This window comes from Pleurodeles waltl, chromosome 8, assembly GCF_031143425.1.
Source record: "Pleurodeles waltl isolate 20211129_DDA chromosome 8, aPleWal1.hap1.20221129, whole genome shotgun sequence".
NCBI classification, from domain to species: domain Eukaryota; kingdom Metazoa; phylum Chordata; class Amphibia; order Caudata; family Salamandridae; genus Pleurodeles; species Pleurodeles waltl.
The window spans coordinates 920,311,007-920,335,302 of NC_090447.1; positions in this window are offsets into that span (position 1 = coordinate 920,311,007).

The following is a 24,296-nucleotide window of genomic DNA, read 5'->3' on the forward strand; positions in this document are numbered from 1 at the left end:
GAACGACCTACGGGGGAAGGTGCGTTCAGCGGTCTCCAGGCACAACATTGCGGTACAGCGGACTGGCGGCGGACCCCCACCTCCTCTCCCACAACTAACAACATGGAAGGAGCAAGTCTTGGCCATCATGCATCCAGAGGGCCTCGGAGGAGTCGGTGGAGGATGGGACACTGGTAAGTCAAATCTTAACTATCATATCCCCCACCCTACCTGAATGCTATCACACACCCCCACCCTCACACCCTCCCCTATCACTCCAACACCTAACTAATGTAATAAGAACACAAACCACACATCCCAACACCAAGCCCTGCATGACACAACTAAGCATGGTCACCCCTCACTAAAGCATGCCCACTGCACATACCCAGAACACCCCCTAACCATCATCACACAAGCCCCCACACAGGAATGCTACCACTGGAGTACACAGACACCCACCCATTGCACAACATCACACACACACATGCTATAATCATGCTCTTATGCCCCTGCAGGAACCCGAAGGACCGTCACCACACCAGAGGGTCCAAACAACACCACTCCACCCCCAGAAGAGGCCCACAGTGACGACAGCAGCTCTGCCCTATTGGATCCTGATGACCAGCCTGGACCATCGTGGGCCTTGGGACAGTTGGTTCCCCTCGCACAGGCACAGCCCACCACAGACCTTCCACCCTCTGGTAACACCAGCACAGCACCCACCCAGCGGGCCCAAACCTCCGTACCAGGACAGGTCAATCAGCTGTGTGTCCACCTCTACAGGGAACCCAGGATAACCCACCACCCCAACAACAACAGGGACCTGGGGGCAGTGGTAGTGGGCACACGGTCCAGGGGACGGAGGCACAGGAACACAGGGGAACTGGGAGGGCTGCTGTGTGACAGGGGGCGGACAGGCCAAGGGAACCCACTCTCCACAAGGCCCTATCCTCCATCATGGGAGCATACCACCACTCCCAGGAGACGATGGCTACAGTCCTGGCCAAGTTTCAGGAGACCCAGCGACTGCATGAGGACTAGTATTTGGGGTTCAGGGAGGAGCTCAGGACCATCAGCTCCGCCCTGGGCACCATCGTAGGGGTGCTGAAGGACATGCAAGAAACCATGAGGGACACCGTGGCACTCCAAGGGGCCCCTGACACCAGCCAGGACGATGAACTGCCCACTACCTCCGCCGGCGCTAGTGGACAGGACACCCCGCCACAGGACCACCACACCAGCACCCCAACCCCTGCAGACGGACAACCACCACGCAAGCGGTCCCTGAGAGCCGGGAACAGGACAGAGCAAGATGGCAAGACCCCCGCCAGGAAATGAGACCACCCTGATTGTCCCCCCACTGACCCACTTTGATACCCTGTCCATACTTGAAATGCCCCAGCTCCACTTCCTATGCCCAGATGGGCAAAGCACCTGTGAGACTCATGGACTGGACTCTGCCATGGACATTCCTCCACCATCACCCATCCTCATATTACAACCCCCTCCCAATTCTGAGCACTTCAATAAACACCCTTGAAACAAAAAACAATCTTGAGTCAGTCTGTGAGATTGTAAATATGTATTATCAATGACAGAGTCATAATGCGTTCCCCATTGTAAAACCAACATACCTATGTCACACATCACAAGTCCTTGAAGGATGCAAGCAGATAACACACGTTGGTAACCACACCTGTGAAACAGTAATGGAAAGGAACAACTCAGTTACCAAATACTGGTTGATATCGACAGACAGGATAGAGGTAGACATGTGAAAGTTAATGTAATGGAAAAAAAGAAAATGTTCTCACCTGTGTGTCACTGGAAATATTGCTGTATGACTGACTCCCTGTTGTCGTTGTCTTCTTCCTCAGCTTTCTCCTCATCACTGTCCACAGGCTCCAGAGGCTCCACAGCTGCCCCAACACCGTCATATGGACCATCCTCCTGCAGAAAGGGCACCCAGCGTCGCAAAGTCAAATTATGAAGCATGGAGCAGGCGATGATGATCTCGCTCACCTTCTTCGGTGAGTAGAATAGGGAACCACCTGTCAGATGGAGGCACCTGAACCTGGCCTTCAGGAGGCCGAAGGTGCGCTCGATCACCCTCCTAGTCCGCCCATGGGCCTCATTGTAGCGTTCCTCTGCCCTGGTCCTGGGATTCCTCACTGGGGTCAATAACCATGACAGGTTGGGGTAACCAGAGTCCCCCATTAGCCACACCCGGTGCCTCAGGAGTTGACCCATCTTATCAGGGATGCTGCTATTCCGCAGGGTGTAGGCGTCATGCACTGAGCCAGGGAACATAGCATTTACCTGCGAGATGTACTGGTCTGCCAAACAGACCATCTGAACATTCATGGAATGATAACTCTTCCTGTTCCTGTACACCTATTCACTCCTGTGGGGGGGGGAGCAGAGATACATGGGTGCCATCGTTGGCAACAATGACGTTGGGATATGTCCAAGGGCATAGAAGTCACCTTTCACTGTAGGCAAATCTTCCACCTCAGGGAAAATGATGTATCTCCTTACATGTTTTAGCAGGGCAGACAACACTCTGGACAAAACGTTGGAAAGATAGGCTGGGACATCCCTGATGCCATGGCCACTGTCGTCTGGAATGACCCACTTGCAAGGAAATGGAGCACTGACAGCACCTGCATGTCAGGGGGGATTCCAGTGGGATGGCGGATTGGTGACATCAGGTCTGGCTCTAACTGGGTACATAGTTCCTGGATTGTGGCACGGTCAAACCTGTAGGTGATGATGACATGTCGTTCTTCCATTGTCAACAGGTCCACCAGTGGTCGGTACACCGGAGGATTCCGCCATCTTCTCACATGTCCCAGCTGACGGTGCCTACGAAGGACAAGAGCAACGAATCAGTCATTTTTCATCCAGATATGTACCCACAGTTACACACAAGACTACACCAATCAAAAAACACTTCCTGTATGTGTGTTGAGTGTAGGCCTGGCTATGTGTGACGCAGAGGTAAATGAAGCCATGTGGGCCCCTGAAATGGCGGCTGCCTGTCCTCTAAACTGGGACATTGGGATTGTGGGGTAACAGCGCTGGCGTTGCACACCATGGCGGTAGGCAGTCGTAGACCGCGGCGCAATGCAGCATTGGTTAACACTGGACCCTATGGGTCCCAGGAGCCAATGAACAGGTGTGCCGGCGGTGATGATGCGCACCGCCGCAGATGTCACTGCCGCGGACGTTACTGCCATTTTCTATCTATTCAATCACTAGATACCTGACCTTCGACAGGAGAGGACCTCCACTGCAAGTGCTGCTGTGACCTCGGTCTGGAAGCTACGATGGCTGCTGCGTCTGGGGAAAGGGCCCCTGCCTTCACTGCTCAGGAGTTGGAGAAACTGGTAGACGGGGTCCTCCCCCAGTACACGCTACTCTACGGTCCTCCAGACCAACAGGTTAGTACACAGGGAGCACGTTGTATGGGCTAGGCCTGGGTGGAGAGGGCTGGTTGGAAGAGGGAAGGGGGCAGAGTTCAGGGAACAATAATGCATGTCAATGAATGGGCCACATGGCTACAGTAGGGAGGGGGGCCACTCATATCGACGGTGCAGTTGGTAATGACTTCTCTGCTTCCCTTGTGCATGTCATGTAGGGCAGTGCCCACCAGAAGAGGGACATTTGGCGTGCCGTCGCCAAGGAGGTCCGGACCCTGGGGGCCCACCAGAGACGGGGCACCCACTGCCGGAAAAGATGGGAGGACATTCGCCGCTGCAGCAAGAAGACGGCGGAGGCTCAGCTGGGGATGGCCTCCCAACGTGGGAGGGGTGCCCGTCGCACAATGACCCCCCTGATGTTCAGGATCCTGGCGGTGGCCTACCCGGAGTTGGATGGGTGCTTGAGGGCATCACAGCAGACACAAGGGGGTGAGTACAACCTCATTCTGCGGACTTTGCGCGGGTGGGGGAGGAGGCCTGTGGGTGTACCTAGGCCAGGCAGAAACACGAAGACTAGGCCCCTCTGTAAAGCAGCCCATGTGGCACTGTACCCCACCTCAGTAGAGTGCCAAGTCGAGGTATAGTTGCCCCTGTGGCATCCACGTGTGCAGATGTCCGCCATGTAGGCCATTTCCCAGAAATTGCATATGCAGAGGGCAGGAGCACGGCGTAATGCAGGGGGCTGCTGTGTCTGTCTTGTCCGCCAACGGTCGCGGAATGCCATGCACTCAACCGGTCTTTCTTCTGTCTCCCCCCCCTCTGTTCTGCTCTCCCTGTTCTTTTGTGCATCAGCATCATCAGGTGGAGGTACAGTGGCACCGGAGCACGAGGGAGCTGCAACCCACATGGCCAAGGAGGGCCACACCACGGACTCAGAATGCACCAGTGGGACGTAGGGTGAGGGGAGCTTCACGTCGGCCACCGGATCACCAACCAGCGACACGGACTCGTCCGACGATGGGAGCTCCCTTATGGTGGCGGCACCATCTGTGCGCCCCACTTCTACAGGTACAGCCGCCACCTCCCCTACCAGCACCGCCCTCCCAGCAGCCCCTCAGCCTTCGCCCCGTGCCTGCTCACCCAGGAGGGTGGGCATCACCTTCGCCCCAGGCACCTCAGGCACTGCCCCAGTCACCCCTGCTGCCCTCAGTGAGGAGGCCATTGACCTCCTCAGGTCACTCACTGTTGGGCAGTCTACCATTGTGAATGCCATCCAGGGTGTAGAACGAGAGTTGCACCATGGTAATGCATTCCTGGAGGGCATTCATTCTGGTCAGGCTGCCCATCAGCGATCGTTCAACGCTCTGGCCTCAGCACTGACGGCAGCCATTGTCCCTGTCTCCAGCCTCCCTCTTCTGACTCCCTCCACCCAGTCCCAGTCTCCTGTTCCTCTGCCTATCCCATCCACACCATCAGACCAGCCTGCACACACCTCTACACCCAAGGGCAGCTCATCCAGACATAAGCACCACAGATCCCAAAAGCATTCACCCAAGCAACATCCAGATGCAGACATGCCAACAGTCACTACCACCTCTGTGTCCCCCACCTCCTCATCTCCCTCCTCCCTCCCTGTGACATCTCCACTCACACCTGCATGCACACCACCATCAGTCAGTACTTCCATCACCAGCACACCCTCCATTACAGTCCGCACACGTGCAGTCACCACCCCCACTGCCATTTACACGTCCCCTGTGTCCTCTCCCAGTGTGTCTGTCACCCCCTCTTCCAAAGCACACAAACGCAGGCAGCCACCCACCCAACAGCCATCCACCTCACGACAGCCTCCGTCACAAGCACCTGCACCCAAAGACAGCACACTTGACTCTCCTACAACCACATCCTCTTCCTCCACTCCCAAACCCACTACACCTACCCGTCCCTGTCCTCCCCAAGTCCTTTTCCTTTCCAACCTTGAGCTCGTTCCAATCAATGACCCACCCCCTCCATCTGGTAAGACCAAAAAAAGCACCTCAGCCACCACCAGCCCTGCATCTACTGTAACCATAGTGCAGGGCTATTGGAGTCCACCAGATCCTAGGGCAGGAACATCGGCCAGCAGCAAGGGGACAGCCAGCCCCCCCCCCCCTGGGAAGAGGACAAAAAAGAAAAAAGCCCGGCGCGACAAGCCTGAGACGGCTGCCACCAAGGACAGTAGCCTTGCCCCGTCACCTGCCACATCATCCAAGGGAGGCAAGGGCCACAGAGCTCCAGCGAAGGAGGGCAAGGGCAGCAGGGCGGAGAAGTCAGGCAGCAGGCGAGCTGCCCAGGAGGGCCCCACCAGCCCCATTCCAGGTGTGACGGACCACACCCACGGGCCCAGGACTCCATCACAGGAGGGCGCCGTGACCGCAAGTTCGGATGGTGAATGAGCGGGAAGTCTTGCCCAGGACTGGCTCCCTAGACAAGCACCGCTGAACGGGCCCCGCCGGGACAAGAACCGCTGAACGGGCCCTGCCGGGAGGAGCACCGCTGAACAGGGCCCCGCCGGGAGGAGCACCGCAGAACAGGGCCCCGCCGGGACAAGAACCGCTGAACAGGGCCCCGCCGGGAGGAGCACTGCTGAACAGGGCCCCGCCGGGAGGAGCACCGCATAACAGGGCACCGCCGGGAGGAGCACCGCTGAACAGGGCCCCGCCGGGACAAGAACCGCTGAACAGGGCCCCGCCGGGACAAGAACCGCTGAACGGGCCCCGCTGGGAGGAGCACCGCTGAACAGGGCCCCGCTGGGAGGAGCACCGCTGAACAGGGCCCCGCCGGGAGGAGCACCGCAGAACAGGGCCCCGCCGGGACAAGAACCGCTGAACAGGCCCCGCCGGGACAAGAACCACTGAACGGGCCCGCCGGGACAAGAACCAGCTGAACAGGGCCCCGCCATCACAAGCACCGCTCCGCTGGGCCCTTCCTGTCAAGCACCGCTCCGCTGGGCCTTCCTGTCAAGCACCGCTCCGCTGGGCCCTTCCTGTCAAGCACCGCTCCGCTGGGCCCTTCCTGTCAAGCACCGCTCCGCTGGGCCCTTCATGTCATGCACCGCTCCGCTGGGCCCTTCCTGTCAAGCACCGCTCCGCTGGGCCCCGCCGTCTCAAGCACCGCTCCGCTGGGCCATTCATCTCAAGCACCGCTCCGCTGGGCCCTTCCTGTCAAGCACCGCTCCGCTGGGCCCTTCCTGTCAAGCACCGCCCCGCTGGGCCCTTCCTGTCAAGCATCGCTCCGCTGGGCCCTTCATCTCAAGCACCGCTGGCCCATTGACTGTGCCGGTTCTGTGTCGAGCAGGGCTTCAGGAAGCACTCGGGCACCATGCCTCCTCCAATAACAGTGGAGTCGGTAATCCATCTGATGGACTGTGGCTTTGCACCCCCCAGGATGGGACAGTGGGCATGGAGGCCCCTCGTGGATCTGGCGTCGTGGACTCATGTGGCTGAGGTGCCCCCCCTTCCCTTCCCCCTGAGGTGCCTGTAGTTTTATCATCTGATGCACCTGCAGTGTTCTCTCCAATGGTATCTGGTCTCCTGTGTGGGCTTTGCCCATGTGTTTGTGCACATTGGCCCACGGACTATGGAACTTTGACGGAATGTGCAGGACTTTTTGCCTATTGATATCTTGTTGACTATGTTCATTCCTTATTTTTGTATCTTTTATATGGCATATTTGCCATTCCTTCAATGGAGCTATTTATACATATATTTTATAGATAATTTAAATTGTTTCTTTGCATTATTCCGGGGGGTTTGTGTGGTGTCACTCTGACTTGTTGCTCGGCATTGGGGTGTAGGTATTTGTGGTGGGGGGGTGGGTGTATGGGGCATGTGTGTGCCCGTAAGCTTTTCTCCTCCCCCATCCCCTGTGTCGTAGGTGCAGTACTCACCTTTGTCGTCTGCGCCGGCGTTCGTACTCCTGGTAGATGAGCAGGTAGACAATAGCTGGTAGGATGTGTAATTCGGGCTCCATGCTGTCCTCCGTCCTCGTGGAGTGTGTATAGGTGAGCGTTTTCCCGTTCGTAGTCTGTTTCCGCCGTGTTTTTATCGGCGGGGCTCCCGCCCCGGAAAAGGTAGGGGATTGGTGAGTTGTGATAGGGTGGGCGGTACATTGTCTGCCGCCTGCCTGTTGGCGGTGACCGCAGCGCTGTTTGTCGGTCCCGCCGTGGCGGTCGGAGTGTTAATGTGGCGGCCTGTGTTGGCGGTTCCCGCCAGAGTTAGAATACCATTTTTTTGACCGCCGGCCTGTTTGCGGGTTGGCCGCCGCTTTATCACCGACCGCCAGGGTCAGAATGACCGCCTTAGTCTCTTTTTCTGAGATTTTCTTTACCGGGACGAACCAGCAAATCAGGCCGGGTTGCGGTTGAGGCAAGCCGGCTAGCGTTGCCGCGGCGGGCCGGTCCCTCTATGGAGCTTTTTTACAAAAGTTGTCCAGACTTCTCCAAACTTCTGGGGCTTCTCCCAGATGTCCTTTTAAGGTTCTTTTGGGGTCCACAGCTCACCCCAAGGGTCCAGCAGTTCTGAGATGGTCCTTGGGGGGGTGCAGACTACAACTCCCAGAATGCACCTGGCACAAACTCCTTTTTGGCCACTTGACAGTGGTCAGCTGGTCGCTTTCTTCAGGGGTTGGTGCAGGGGACTCTGGTTAGCAATTTTTCACCTGTAGCAAACAGGGAGTCCCTCCTTGAACCAGTTGAAGCCAGGCAAAGTCCTTTTTGTGGTGAAGCCCAAGTGTGCAGCTGGTGCAGTCCTTCTGAGTGCAGGTTTCAGGTGCAGGCCAGGGGTCCAGCAGGGCAGTCATTCTTCTTCTGCTGTTCTTCCTTGTTGGATGTGGTAGGGAACTGAGTTGTGGGTGCAGGTCTGCCAGTTTTATCCTTGCTCCTGGGTGAAAAGCAGGGGGGTCCTGGTTCTCCAATCAGGTGCAGGGTCCTTCCCCCTGTGATGACCACTTCCTGGGAAGTGTGGCAAAAATCAATCCCAGGAGACAACATTCTCCAAAAATCCATCATGGCTGAATTTGATATTTGGAGGTTACATCTGGCTGAGCCCACCCACTGGTGTGGCTAAAAATCATAAACACACCCCTCTCCTGCCCTCTCCTAATCTAATCAAGGGGGCACCTAGTTATCTGGGGTTGCAGGATGTGGGGGTGTTGCTGGTTGCTCCAAATGTCCTTCTCTGCCTTTGAAGACCAGTTTGGCAGCCCTCCCCCTTCCTGCCTCACCATCTGCTGAGGGGAGATTCCTTCCCACAGGCACATTCCTTTGTGTGAAACCAGGCCACTTCACACCTCATCAAGGCAGCTTGGCCAAGATGCTCGAGGCTGGCCAATCAGAGCACAGCAGCAAAAACAATGCAGGGCTGAAATTGGCAACTTTTCAGGTAAAGTTTAAAACTCTTTACCTGAACAAGTTATATTAAATCCAACAACTGGAAGTTGTGGGATTTATTACAACAATTAATTTGATACCAAACTCTTGGTATGCATAATTTAAGGAGACTTTAAAAATGAAAATAAAGGCCCGTATTTATACTCCGTTTGCGCCGAATTTGCGTCGTTTTTTTCGACGCAAATTCGGCGCAAAACTAACGCCATATTTATACTTTGGCGTTAGACGCGTCTAGCGCCAAAGTATTGGCAAAGAGCGTCATTTTTTTGCGTGAACGCCTTCATTGCGTTAATGAGATGCAAGGAAGGCGTTCCCGTCTAAAAAAATGACAGCGACGCAAATGCGTCGTATTTATACTCCCGGGCAAAAATCACGCCCGGGAGGTGGCGGGTCAAAAAACCCCGCATTTGCGCCACATTTTAACGCCTGGGTCAGGGTACGCGTTAAGGGGCCTGTGGGCTCAAAATGAGCCCACAGGTGCCCTCCCCTGCCCCCAGGGACCCCCCCTGCCACCCCTGCCCACCCCAGGAGGACACCCAAGGATGGAGGGACCCACCCCAGGGACATTCAGGTAAGTTCACGTAAGTATAATTTTTGTTATTTTTCAATTTTTTTTGGGTGGCATAGGGGGGCCTTATTTGTGCCCCCCTACATGCCACTATGCCCAATGACCATGCCCAGGGGACAGAAGTCCCCTGGGCATGGCCATTGGGCAAGGGGGCATGACTCCTGTCTTTACTAAGACAGGAGTCATTTAAATGGCGTCTGGGCATCGAAAAAATGGCGCTAATCGGGTTAAGACGATTTTTTAGCGTCAACCCGACTTGCGCCATTTTAAGACGCCCTAGCGCCATTTTCCCCCTACGCCGGCGCTGCCTGGTCTACGTGGTTTTTTTCCACGCACACTAGGCAGCGCCGGTCTGCTTGCGCCGGCTAACGCCATTCCATAAATACGGCGCCCGCATGGCGCTTCGGAATGGCGTTAGACGGCGCTAAATTTTTTGACGCTAAACTGTGTTAGCGCAGTTTAGCATCAAAAAGTATAAATACGGGCCAAAGTCTCCCCATTCTAGCCTACGAAGGCCATTTACTACAATGAGGGAAAACGAATTTGGCTGTTTTTACCTCACCAGGGCTTATAAAACTATTTTTATAAAGTCCCTGCTTATAGTTACATGGCACCCAGCCCTAGGGGCACATAGGGCACCCCTTAGGGGTGACTTATATGTAAAAATAAGGTAGTTTAAGACTTTGGAACTACTTTTAATTCCAAAGTCGAATTTGCATATAACTTTAATTTAAAAGCAGCCAGCAAGGCAGGCCTGCCTTTAAAATGACACTGGGCACCTCAGCAGTGCACCTATGGGTGCACCACCTATGCTGTGGTCCCTAAACCTACATGCCCTACCATATACTAGGGACTTATAGGTAGGTTAACTTAGCCAATTATAATTAGCCTAATTTGCATATCCATTTTACACAGAGCACAGGCCCCGGGACTGGTTAGCAGTACCCAGGGCACCATCAGAGTCAGGAAAACACCAGCAAAAAGTGGAAAATGGGGGCAAAAAGTTAGGGGGCCTCTGCAATCAGCCCTGTTTTCCCACAGAGTTGGTGTCATGTCAGTCCCTGTAAAACATACATTATACAAAGGCCATCTCCCCAAGTGAGTACACTTCAAATGTGAGCTGTACAATAGATGTCTTTAAACAGGTAAACACTGGGCTGGGGAGTTAAGTAACAGTAAATGAGGCAAAAGGTGAGATATGATTATGCATGACATAGCATGTTGGTGACATTTTCTGTGTTGTGAGTTACCAAACTCCACTCCCCCTAGGTATTCCTGTCAAACCCTCAGGATGCAAGATGGCCAATACTTCTCCTCCCAATGATGGAGATGTACTGGGGTACTGGGAGGGCCACAATCAGTCTACTTGGCCCGCAGCTTGTGCCAGGAGACCAGGGAATGGATCTTGCCCCTTAGGTCGTTGCACCTCTTTCTGATGTCCTCCCTTGTGTGCAGGGTGGTACCTACAGCATTGACTCTGTCGACGATCCTGTTCCACTTATTCCATTTTCCTACTGAGAGGAGTATGCATGACTTGTACTCCAAACAATTGTGGCTCTCCTCTCATGATTTTATCCACCATGACTCTTAAATCATCGTCTGAGAAATCTGGAATTTTTAAAAGTGCCATGGTGAAGAAAAAAAAATGTGTGACAGTGACTTGTTAATGAGGGGAAGTGCAAAAGGGTCTGACTGGAAAAAATATATGCAGGGTGTTGTATGGGATGGTGAAAAAAAGCAGTGCCTAGTATCTGTACTGTGTGGTAATTAATTCACTGTGGCTTGTGTTTTGCAGTGTAAATGCAAGGATTGTGCTGTGTGAAGTGGTGTGTGTTATAGTGTCCTTTGCAGGTGTGTCTAGTATGGCAATGTGTGTCAGCTGTGTTGTTTACAAATTCATCCAAAGTGCTGTTGTGTATTACCTACCTAACCGTCATGGTTCAGACCGCCCTTGGCTGACCACCATGGGGGTCTCCCATGGCAACTGTATACTATTAATACGGTCAATGGTTCATCGAGGTGCTGTTGGCGCTGGAGGTCAGACTGCCTATTTCCGTGCCAATATGAATCGTAAAAGGGCAGTCTGAAAGACCGCCAACATGGCATTCTTTTCAGGACCATGAACATGACGGTCTGGCAGTCATACCACCAAACTCATAATAAAGGCACTAAGGCCCATATTTATACTTTTTTTCCGCCGCTTTTATGCCACTCATTGATGAAAAAGCAGCACAAACTTCCAAAATACAATTATATTTTATATGTTTGCGCCGCTTTTGTGTAAAAAAAAGATGCAGATGTGGTGCAAAAATAGTATAAATATGGGCCCTAATGTTCAGGTATTTTGATATCTTGGTATCCACTTGAGGCAGGAGGTATGTTATTGGTTGTTTTCTTATTCTGTGCAATTAAGCAACTCATTTTCTTTTTTATACTTACTTTTATGTGCTTGGCAGATGTTTTACATGTTCTTAAAAGGTTTTCCTATAAAGGTGTTTCTTTTGTGTTGGGAGAATAAAATAGTTAATCATCAGATGTTTGTTTTTGGCAGTTAGTAGGGGGTTGGGTTTGAGGTTGTTGTTTTTTCTGTTTATGGTGGGTTTAGAATAATTTACATTTACTTACTTTTTTCATTCCTTTTTCTGGCAGCAGCTCCATGCCAGTAGACTGCCGCCGGCCGTATTATGAGAAAAAAACAGCCTGGTGGTGTTCTGCTGGCTGACACTGCTGCTGGCAGCAGCGCCCTGTCCCGTCTCCTGCCGGAGGACCCCCTGACTACAGATAAGTCAGTGCTCCAACAGGGGAGAGGGTGGGGGGTGCTGTGTGTGTGTGGGTGGGTATTTGTGTGTGACTGTGCATGCGTGTATGTGAGTGTGTGTTGAGTGTTGTATGTGTGTGCATCTTTGGGGTGTGAGTGCGTGTATGTTGAGTTGTTTGAATGCGTGTGTGCGTGTATGTATGTAAGTGTGTGTGGATGTGTGTGTGAATGGATGTATGCATGCGTGGATGAATGTTGGAATTGGTGTGTGTATGCCTGTGTGTGTGTGAGTGAAGGGAGGGGCGTGTATGAGGGGGTCTAGAGAGGAAGGGGATGTTGGGGGGACCTGAGGAGGGGGAGGGGGACAGGGAAGACCCCTATCAATGACAGGGAAGGGAAGACACAAAAACCATGGTGGTAGGCAGGGTCATTAACTTGCAGACGGGCAAGTGACACCTGCCGGACTGGAGAGTGAAATCTCCAGCCTGGCAGTCGTTACCGCCGTGGTGGTCGGTGTGGTACATTGGCGATTTGGCTTCAGCATAATGACCAGATGTAGGGATCAAGGTCTCTGGAACTTGTCATGCCCTGTACTCACACAGGAGGCCAGATAACTAGGCCTCACAGTCATGTCTAGTGGTCCTGCGTTCCAGGAGACAGTCAATTTCTCCTTCTAGCAGCAAGGTATGCTTCTAGCAGCATGGCAGTCCTCTGGGGAACAAGGCAGTTCTCAAGCAGCAGGGCAGTCCTTAGGTAGCAGGAGGGCAGCCCCCTGGGGAACTTAGCAGGCCTCATGCAGCAGGGCAGTCCTCTGGGAGTCTAAGAAGATCTTTTGAATTCTTCCACAGGTTCGGAAGCATACTGAAGAGATGTTCTGAGGGTCTAACATTTATACCTGATTCTGGCCTTTAAATTGGGGAGATTTCCTATGCTACCTCCAAATTTGTTTCTAGAAAGGTCTTCCCTTACTCTGTTAAGGCTCCAAGAAGTCTGGGATGAAAACAACTATTGTCAGGGGCTTGGCCACCTACAGTGGCCTGTGGGGCTGATGTGTGTCAGTGGACTACAGTTCCCTTGGGACATGGATAACAGTTGTGGAGAGCAAGCCTGGAGTAAGGGACCCCTGGCTGTCAAGTGTAAAATATCAGGGGCATGAGCACCAGTGCTCTGGAACTTTTGAAGGTCTGCAGAGAGATCCAGGGATCTAGCAGCACTGTCATTGATGGGGAGAGGACACTGGGTCAGCACCAGAGAAGACACCACACACCTGGACTGGAGGATGGCCCTGTGGTGCTGCTCTCCTGAGCTGATAGGGGCTTGACATCTCAGAGCAAGTAATGCTGTTGTTGATGTGGATAAGAGGTGGAAAAGCCCCGCATAATCTAGGAATCTTGTGCACAGGTGATTACCCTCTTCCTTTCCTATCCTGGACTTTGTCTGCCACTCTCCCTTCATCCTGAAAAATTGCCAAAGACATTTATCCCAAGCCACCCTCACAGGGGAAAATGGAGCGCTTTATCAAGATGGTCGCTACACTGACTAGCTAGTCTGACATGGATATGCTGGGTATGCCAGAAAATGCAGGTCTGTTTTCGGCAATCCTGTCCTCCCGAGAGGCCCTAGAGGGAAGGATTGCTGAGGGGCACTCAGAGGTGTCATTTCTGTGGCAAGACTTACGAAATAGTGCAGAGAGGGTGACAGCAACAGAGTCCAGGATCTACAGGACACTGCTGATGGGCTCCAGAAGAAGTGGGCAGGGTCTGCTTTGCTGCTGGAGATGCAGCCTGGAGACTGGAGTATGCAGAAAATCATGCATGGTGCAACAACCTGTGCCTTGTGGGGTTCCCAGAAATGACTGAGGGGATAGACATGGGACCCTCCCTGGTGACTGGCCTAGGGCAGAACTGCTAACTCACACAGTGCCACCACGTGACACACAATATTGTCTCCCGTCACACAGCCACCCGGTGAGGAGCTAATATCACACTGTGGCAGAAAAAGCAAGCTGAAAACCACAGTAGATAGTGGTTTTCACCCCTTTTTCGGGGCCTTTTAACTGCCAATGTCCATTAATGGGTGTAATAACACCCCAGGACATCAGCAGCAGCCTGAGCAAGCTTTTGTTTATTTTATTAGAAAAGGAAGTTTGGGACCAGGGTGGGGGCAAAAGATCCTTTTAGTTTCTTTTCAGCCCAAGGTCATGCACCAGCCCCCTCCACACACTGGCAGGTTTGTGAAGGTGACCCTCCCAACAGAAAAGTTACCATTCTGCCTCATCATAGAGCACGAGCAGAGATCATTATGGGGGGAGACCTCCATAAGGGACCCCCACAGGCCCCCATGCTTTAATTGCAATGTTTTTGAATTTCCAAGACAGTGACATGATCCTACAAGGGGTGAAACTGTAGGGGAGGTCTGCCATGAAACTCAGAAATTATTGTATTACCAGACTACACACGTGAAGCCCAAAACCAATCCAGCACCTTTGACTCAGTTAAAAGCTGCAGGTGCTCCAACTGCAAATTATGCTTCTATTCACAGCAAAAATGCAAAGGCCTCTATCAGGAAAAAACCCTCTTTTTCCACTCACTGGACGAGAATTTGTATTGGTTAGAAGAATGCCCCCAGCTGTAGTGAAGTGGATGCTGACAGCTGGGCTTGCGCTTTAGCCACTGGGAGGGAGCCCAACTAAAAGAGGGATAGACGGCCAGAGGCAGGGCCGCTCAATGGCACATGATGCCATGAGGGGTCTGCTGAACAGACTGCAGCCCTTGAGGGTCCTGGGTGCCAGCACAAACACAGATGGTGAACAAACTGAGACACTTAAAAAGACGCAGAGGGACACACATGAGAGGCTCATCTCCTCACACCTCAGGAGAGAAGGAGTCAGCAGGTTCCAATGAGCCATATCATATTTCAATAGCGATTAACACTCTGGAGCAGGAGCCAGATCTACCTCCTGATAACACAATGGAGCAAGCCCTGGTATCCAGGAAAGGCACTTCTGAAAAGGTACTGCAAGTTAGAGCCAGACACATGGTCCGAGGGTCCAGTTCACGTTTCCCAACTCTACTCAGTTGGAACCTAGTGTGGGTGCCTTGATCTCTGTACCACTGGATTCAAGCTACCCTGGCTGATGAAGGGTGATACCCCAAAACCGGTCCCATGATGCTTGTTTCCAGTCCAGGGAGGACATGGCCTGGCAGTTCGGGCTGGACTGTTCCCATGTGGAGCAAGGTGAAACTTATTTGCCTATGGCTGGGTCCAAACTGAGCTGGCATGTTGAGCAAAAGAACAATATATGAAACCCATATCTGTGACTGGGGGTGAGTGCTTGAAAAGTTTCATCACTCCATCCATCATCTTTTTGTGTTCCTACACTTCCAGGGGACACGTTGCTGTTTCCAAGGTAGAGGGGCACATAGCACACTGGCACACACTGGCTACATATCAGGATCTAGGACTATCGCTGTCCTGGTAAGGAAGAACATCCCATTCCAAGTGATGAAAACATGGATAGACCCCAATGGAGGAACCTTGAGGGTACAGGGTCAGTGGGGATGGACAGCCATTACCTTGTTCAGTGTGTACGTACCACATAGATTGCAAACACCCACATTAGATGAAGGGCTTCATTACGAGTAGGGCAGTCCGAGGACTGCAGCTACTTTGGAGGTCCGACCACCAAATTACAACTCTGAACATGGTACCCGATGGCATGATGCCGGGTGGCCTTGTAACTAGCAAAGGTGGTGCTGAACTCAGTGCCTTTTTCCACCAGACTTTTCATGGCAGGGACCATGCTATGAAAAAGCTGTCAAAAAACAGTGCTGGGGGCTCCCTGTCCACCGTCACATTCCAAGGGTGCTGGAGTGTCAAGATATTGGCCTCAACTCCCTTATAGGAGCCAAGACCAATATCCTAACACTGTTCCTGCTGGTTAGTCAGGTGAGAACATTGAAATACGCTTGGGGGACAGTCACCGCTTTGGCGGTGGCGTCTTCCTGGAGAGTTTGGCCGTCCCATGGTTGGACTGCCAAACTCATATTGTGGCCCAATGTTGCTGAAATACTTCTGGAAGCAGACTCCTTCATACACTTAGTGGATGGGGACTTTAATGGTGTAATGAATGCAGAACTAGACCGTGAGGGAACCCCTCCAACCACATTCCAGGCTACACATCTTCGTAGTTTTGCTGCTATGATGGGTCTGTCTCATTTGTGGTGATGCTCACTTCCCGAGGAGAGATGACACTCATACTTCTCCGGAGCCCACAATGTCTTCTCAAGGCTCCACTATGTGTTTACGTGGGGAGGGGAGGCTAACACTGTTGAAAGGGTTGCATAGAGGGAGAAAGGACTGTAGGACCATTCTCCTCTGCTGGTTATGATGGTTTGTCAAAATGGTGGGGCGATGGGTGGAAACTGAGTGCATGGGACCTGCGGGACCAGGAAGTGGAGCTGGAACTCCAAAGTGTCACAGAAACACTAATGTAGGGAAAATGAGGCATTCCTGTGAGACAGGGCCCAAAACGCAATCATGCAGAAAAAGAGGAGGGAGTTGGCACAACTTGAGTGTCTTGAAATAAGACTCCTACAGTTAGACAGGATGCATAGGGAGGCCATGGATACCCATTCCCTCAGACAGGTTGAAATTCCAAAAACAAAGGCCCGTATTTATACTTTTTGACGCTAAACTGCGCCAACGCAGTTTAGCGTCAAAAAGTTTAGCGCCGGCTAACGCCATTCTGAAGCACCATGCGGGCGCCGTATTTATTGAATGGCGTTAGCCGGCGCTAGCAGACCGGCGCTGCCTGGTGTGCGTGGAAAAAAAACACGTACACCAGGCAGCGCCGGCGTTGGGGAAAATGGCGTTAGGGCGTCTTAAAATGGTGCAAGTCAGGTTGACGCAAAAAAATCGCCTCCACCCGATTTGCGCCATTTTTAACGACGCCCAGACGCCATTTACATGACTCCTGTCTTAGTAAAGAAAGGAGTCATGCCCCCTTGCCCAATGGCCATGCCCAGGGGACTTATGTCCCCTGGGCATGGTCATTGGGCATTGAGGCATGTAGGGGGGCACAAATCAGGCCCCCCTATGCCAAAAAAAAAAAAAAAAAAAAAAAAAATTATACTTACCTGAACTTACCTGAATGTCCCTGGAATGGGTCCCTCCATCCTTGGGTGTCCTCCTGGGGTGGGCAAGGGTGGCAGGGGGGGTCCCTGGGGGCATGGGAGGGCAGCTGTGGGCTCATTTTGAGCCCACAGGTCCCTTAACACCTGCCCTGACCCAGGCGTTAAAAAGAGGCGCAAATGCGGGTTTTTTTGCCCCGCCCACTCCCGGGCGTGATTTTTGCCCGGGAGTATAAATATGACGCATTTGTGTCACAGTCATTTTTTTGGACGGGAACGCCTACCTTGCATCTCATTAACGCAAGGAAGGCGTTCACGCAAAAAAATGACGCTCTTTCCTCATACTTTGGCGCTAGACGCGTCTAACGCCAAAGTATAAATATGGCGTTAGTTTTGCGCCGAATTTGCGTCGAAAAAAACGACGCAAATTTGGCGCAAACGGAGTATAAATATGCCCCAAAGTATTGAGACCTGGCGCACAAAGGTGCATTAAAGCAAATGCTGGCTACATTGCACCACCTTTATGATACTTGGGTTAGAGCTGGTAAACTCTTAGCATGGTTGAGCAGGAGGAAAATGAAGGCCAAGTTGGTGTGTTGCATTATAGACCAGTCAGCGTTATTTGCCCACTACTACGAGGCGTTTTACAGGGCCTGATCATTGCAAGTCACAACTGGCACTGCATTTTACTTAGATGCAGGAGTTACCCCCGTTTAAGATGCAGAAGCCCATGAGACACTGGAAGGGGCTTTACGCTATAAGAGGTCCAAGCAGTGGTTGCAAAGTTGAGAGTGGTTAAGTCCCCGGGGGCCAACAGTGTCTCAGTGGAATTCTTTAAGTGGTATGTCAGACACTTGTTGCCACGCTTTCTGAACCTATTTAAAGACGCTAGAAATATGGGTGCACTTCAACTGGATCTTCAGCATGTCACCATTGTAGTGATACCCAAGGAAGGTAAACCTAGGAACTGGTTTGAGTCACATGGCCAATTTCCCTACTCAAAATCACAGTAAAAATACTTGCAACCATCATTGCCACTAGGATCCTGCATGTCATTACTCTCTTGATACACAGAGACCAGTCTGGCTTTTTGCTAGATAGGTCAAGATGACATATTTTAAGGTGGACCCACAATTGGGTCACAGAGGTGAAGGACCACTTGGCGCTTCATGTCTTTATCGGGCTTGAAGCAGTAAAGCTGTTTGATGCAGTCCACTAGCCATTCCTTGAGCTAACCTTAAAAAGGTTTGACCATCGCTACAGGGAATTGGTGTCTTTGCTGCAAAAGGTTCTGACTGCTGAGGTGTGGGTGAACGGGATACTGTCAGCAGAGTTTCCTATTGAGAGGGGGACAGAACTGGGTTGTCCTCTGTCTCCCTTCCTGTTGGCACTCACAATAGAATCCCTGGCTTGTGCAGTGCAAGCTCATATTGGGGTGAGGGGGTTCAGTCTCCAGTGAAGACGAAGAGAAAATCTTGCTTTAAGTGGATGATATTGTTCTTTGTATCACCCAACCCGAAGAACAATCACCACCATTTTCTGATTTGTTTAGGAGTACAGCAAGCACTCCAGCTACCCTATAAACTGGGAGAAGAAAGTAGTCTATCAGCCAAATGGATTGGTGGACCTGGCTGTGCTCTCATAGCAACTGAATGTGGCACAGGAGGGTTTTTGATATTTGGGAATATGGATGACACCCCTGTGGGAGCTCTGTCTCAACAGGAACCTTGCAAAGGTGGTACTGCAGCCATTTATAAAAATAATTATACTTCCTACACTGCTCTATGTCCACCAGAACATGTACTACTATATTCCACAAAACTTGCTCACTAAAATAGATGGAGAGGTGAGGTCCCTGCCCTGGAACAAAGATAACTCCAGGATAGCTCTGAAGACATTGCAACGTAATGAAGGGATAACCCTCCCAGATATTGAGGCATACTACTGGGTGGCACACCTGATAAAGTGGAATTTTACACTTGGGACCATTTGACTTTTAGGCTGGAAAGGGAGCAGCTGCAGCCCCTATGCACCTACACTATCTGTATGATAGCAAAAAGACCCAGAAACCTAGGTGGAACTTGTGGCTTAGGGAAATGTCATTACGTGTGTAGTTTGGACTTGTAAAATTACTAAAGGAACAGCCCTGTTTCAGTAAACTGGAGAACCTGCTGGGTTTTGGGACGTGGGACAGTATTGTAATCTACTGAAGAATGGAGGTCCTATGTCATTCTCCTCCTTCCTTAGGGATTACCAATTTAACTCTACACAGTTTCTGAAATATGCTTAGCTATAGCATGCTATGACACACCTGCCAGACAGACAGATTGGGAGAAATGGAGACCTCAGAGTATGCCCCCATGGAGGGACAGTTGCTTATGGAGGAACTGGGTAAAGGGGTGATTTCACTTACATTCAAGACACTAAACAATAATATTCCAGGCATGCTGGGCAGGTTACAGGAGAGATGGGAAAGAAATGTGGGAAGGAAGAAGGAAATAGATTGGGAGGCGGCATAGATGCACCCCAGAGAAGTGGTGATTTAATCTAGACTGAGGCTGATATACTTTAAGAATCCTACATAGGGTCTACTATGACCTGCAAATGCTGTTCAGGATGGGAAGGGTAGCCACACTGGTCTGTGTGTGGTGTAACATGAAAAGTGGGACTTTCCTGTAACAGGATGTGGAGTTGTCTGCTTATTCAAACCTACTGGGCCAAGATAAGGAGGGAACTCAAAACGAGCCTCAAAGCCACAGTCCCCCTTGAACCATAATATGTTATCCTAGGTCTCCCTAATGATATTGAAGCCCAAGGGCCAAGCTCACATTCAGTGGCCTGCGTGAGTGAAACCAAAGGACTCAGTGACCTGCATCCCAGGAGTGGTAGTGAGGCTCTCTTAAATTTCCCCTCACTATTCTCCTCCTGAAGGCCTCTAGCCGTTGAAGTATCCATGGATTACATTTGTCTCTACCAATGCTTGTTGGTCACCAGCCCGGTAACCAACCCTTCCTCGGACATCACCACCTCCAGAGTGTCCCACAGTTATAGTGACCAACATCCTCAATGACCCCATTGTTGAGAGATTGCATCCTGAATGAGGTGTCATTGAGTATGTGGCAAAGCATCTTTGGCGTGACCAGCCTGTGAAGTGACAGATAAAAGGCTACCTCTGCACCTGGAGCTGCTAGGCAAGGTAATGAAGAATTAGCGGCTGAATCCTTGTCCAGGGACTCCAAAGACCTCTATTCCTGAAGGGTAGAGTGGACACACACCCAGAAGTGAGTGTTTGCTGAGGGCTGCACTTTGAAAGCACCCGCAGATCCATTTAGCACTCTGGGCAGCCAGAAGCACCTCTGCACCCAGGACCCATGGGTACCCATGAGCCGTTCTGCCTGTTGAATTCTGACCGGAAACCAGCTCCCAGCTCTAGGACCAAAGGACTGTGCTGAACTGCCCCTGCAAGGTGCCTTTTACCAAGATGCCCTTCCCAGAGCTGTGAGCCTTGTTCAGCACAGCAGGACTGTAGTCATTCTTCCTGGAAGAGAATCCACAGGTCCAGAAGTCCAGAATGTATACCCAGTTACACCTTTCAAGTGGGGGAGGAGCTTCTAGAGGTTTCCCTTTAACGTTTCCAGGCATCCATCCTGCCTGCCCTGCCTTGGCTCAATACTTACTACAGGGTGTATGCAGCCCTTTGTGTAGAGGCAGGACACAACCTTTTGGAATGTAAATAGGGCTGAGTCCAGCTCTCCCTCCCATCCTGCCAGTGATGGCCTATCCAGGTACATCTAATTTTGGGGGGCTGTCTAGGAGGAATACTCAAAGCTGAACTGCCAGTTACACCCTGTCATGTGGCCCCTGCATAGGCTGCAGAACGAATGGCTAAGGCAGGGAAATGCCAACCTTCTAAAAGTGGCATTTTCAAAGTTGTAACTTAAAATCCAACTTCACCATAAGTTAGACTTTTTCATCATGGATCCAAAGACACCTTACATGAACTGGTTATCTGCTGCAATCTGGAAATTACAATGTATTGAATGTAATAAGGTAACTCCAATGTTATCATGTGGGATAGGTATGTCTTGCAGTAGTGAAAAACAAATTTAAGAGTTCATCACTACCAGGAGATGTAAAACTTAAAAGTGTATGTCCTACTTTCTAAATACACTGCACCCTGCCCTCTGGACTAACCAGGGCCTGCCCTAGAGGCCCTTTATATTATTAAAAAGGAAGGGTTGGGTCTGGCAAAAGGTATATTTTGCGAAGTTGAAATGTCAGTTTCAGTCTTGACACACAGGCTGCAAAGGGAGGCCTGCAACATGTTTAAAGGCAACCTTAGTGGGTGTCAAAATCAGCACAGCAGGCCCACAGGTAGCATTGAATTTAATAGCCCTGGATACAAGTAGTATCACTTTACTAGAGATTTGTGTGTAAATTAAATATGCTAATTGGGGATAAGCCAGTGTGACCATATTTCAAGGAGTTGGCACATACACCTTAGCACTGGTTAGCAGTGGTAAAGTGGTCAGAGTCCTAAGGCTGGTAAAAACAAGATAAGCAAAAATGGAGGAGGGAGGCAAAATGTATGGGGGAAGACCAAAGGCTGAAAGGACTAATAGGTTGTCACTTCATCAGTACTCAAAAGATAAACTATGAATTTGGGGGTAGATTTTTTATGTTTCCAAACCTAGACATATGTGGGATTTGTAAGAATATCAGATGCATCTGTCTGAATAATTAGTATGTCAGCCTTACTAATTTAAGGAACACCACACAAAAGTAGTAACTCACTGAGCTGTCTACATAGAATACACATCTGTCATACAAGACTAAATACTCGCAATTTCCTCACTGTATTTCGCGACAGGCAGATCATTTTTTTATTTTTTTATTGTTTATTTAATATGAAAAACACAATCAATACACACTAATGTGTTTGGGTCACAATTTGGCATACAGTGCATCATACACATTGATGTTTAAACTGCTTGCGGGGATCATGCCTTCTACTGGTAGTGAGGGAGCAAGACTTGGTGAGAAGTAGGTGTCATTTTAGGATAAATAAAACCTGTAACTAGATAGTACACAGATCTGTTCAGCAAGTGCATTAAACTTCATAGTTATCTTACCAATGTTTTACCTTGAAAATTCCTTACACAATGATCTCCACAACAAGTCCTTAATTGTGAGGCAATTTAAAATGTAGACTGCTTGTGAAACAAAAAAGTATCCAAGAACACATTTACCAAAATATGTAAATTTCCTTGGAACAGCTTTTACAAATACTGTATATATATGTGTGTCTTAAATATCAACCGCTGATCTTCTTATCTCTGCTCCTTGGGACTCCAGCATTGCTGTCATGTTTCCCAGATCCATGCATAATGTGCTGCTCCAGCCCAGGTTGTCCTTTGAATTCTCAGATTTGTAGTTGTGTTTTGTAATGGAATAAACACGACTACAAGTCCCAGAAGTCAAAGAAAAAATCTGGACTGGGTCATGGGAAATGTGGCAGAGCTACTCCAGACCATTCTTCTGTCACAATTTCACCTCCAATTTATGGGACCCTTCAGTCATTTGTTTCCACATCCAGCACTGGAAATTCTTTAAAATGTTACTAGACCTGCAGGTTGAGTAACTTGAAAAATCTACTATACCTAACTGTACTTGACCCATAAACGGTTGATCCTATGCAAATAATTTATTTTACAGAGTCTTCTTTTTCTTCATTCACAGATGAGTACATCTTTAAATATGAGAGTTCTGTATTTCTGCTGTACAAAAAAAAAACTTTTGTTTGATTAAATAGACTAAAAGTTGGCTACATGTATAATAGATATCTATCCCACGTATATGGTACACATAATCCATGACTTACCTCTTAGTTTACTAATAGCATTGTGTAGGAAAGTATCATCTTGCCTGGCATGCTACCCCAGATTTCACTGTATATATGTTGTTTTAGTCTATGTGTCACTGGGACCCAGCCAGGCAGGACCCCCGTGCTCATAAGTATGTGCCCTTTATGTGTTCCCTGTGTGATGCCTAACTATCTCACTGAGGCTCTGCTAACCAGACCCTCAGTGGTTATGCTCTCTCTGCTTTCCAAATTTGTCACTAACAGGCTAGTGACTAAATGTACCAATTCAGATTGGCTTACTGGTAAACCCATATAATTCCCTAGTATATGGTACTGAGGTACCCAAGGTATTGGGGTTCCAGGAGATCCCTATGGGCTGCAGCATTTCTTCTGCCACCCATAGGGAGCTCTGACAATTCTTACACAGGCCTGCCAGTGCAGCCTGCGTGAAATAACGTCCACATTATTTCACAGCCATTTACCACGGCACTTAAGTAACTTATAAGTCACCTATATGTCTAACTTTCACCTGATGAAGGTTGGGTGCAAAGTTACTTAGTGTGTGGGCACCCTGGCACTAGCCAAGGGGCCCCCACATCGTTCAGGGCAAATTCCCCGGACTTTGTGAGTGCGGGGACACCATTACACACGTGCACTGTACATAGGTCACTACCTATGTACAGCGTCACAATGGTAACTCCGAACATTACCATGTAACATGTCTAAGGTCATGGAATTGTCCCCCCAATGCCATTCTGGCATTGGGGGGACAATTCTATGATCCCCCGGGTCTCTAGCACAGAACCCAGGTACTGCTAAACTGCCTTTCCGGGGTCTCCACTGCAGCTGCTGCTGCTGCCAACCCCTCAGACAGGTTTCTGCCCTCCTGGGGTCCAGGCAGCCCTGGCCCAGGAAGGGAGAACAAAGGACTTCCTCTGAGAGAGGGTGTAACACCCTCTCCCTTTGGAAATAGGTGTGAAGGCTGGGGAGGAGTAGCCTCCCCCAGCCTCTGGAACTGCTTTGATGGGCACAGATGGTGCCCATTTCTGCAAAAGCCAGTCTACACCGGTTCAGGGATACCCCATCCCTGCTCTGGTGCGAAACTGGACAAAGGAAAGGGGAGTGACCACTCCCCTGACCTGC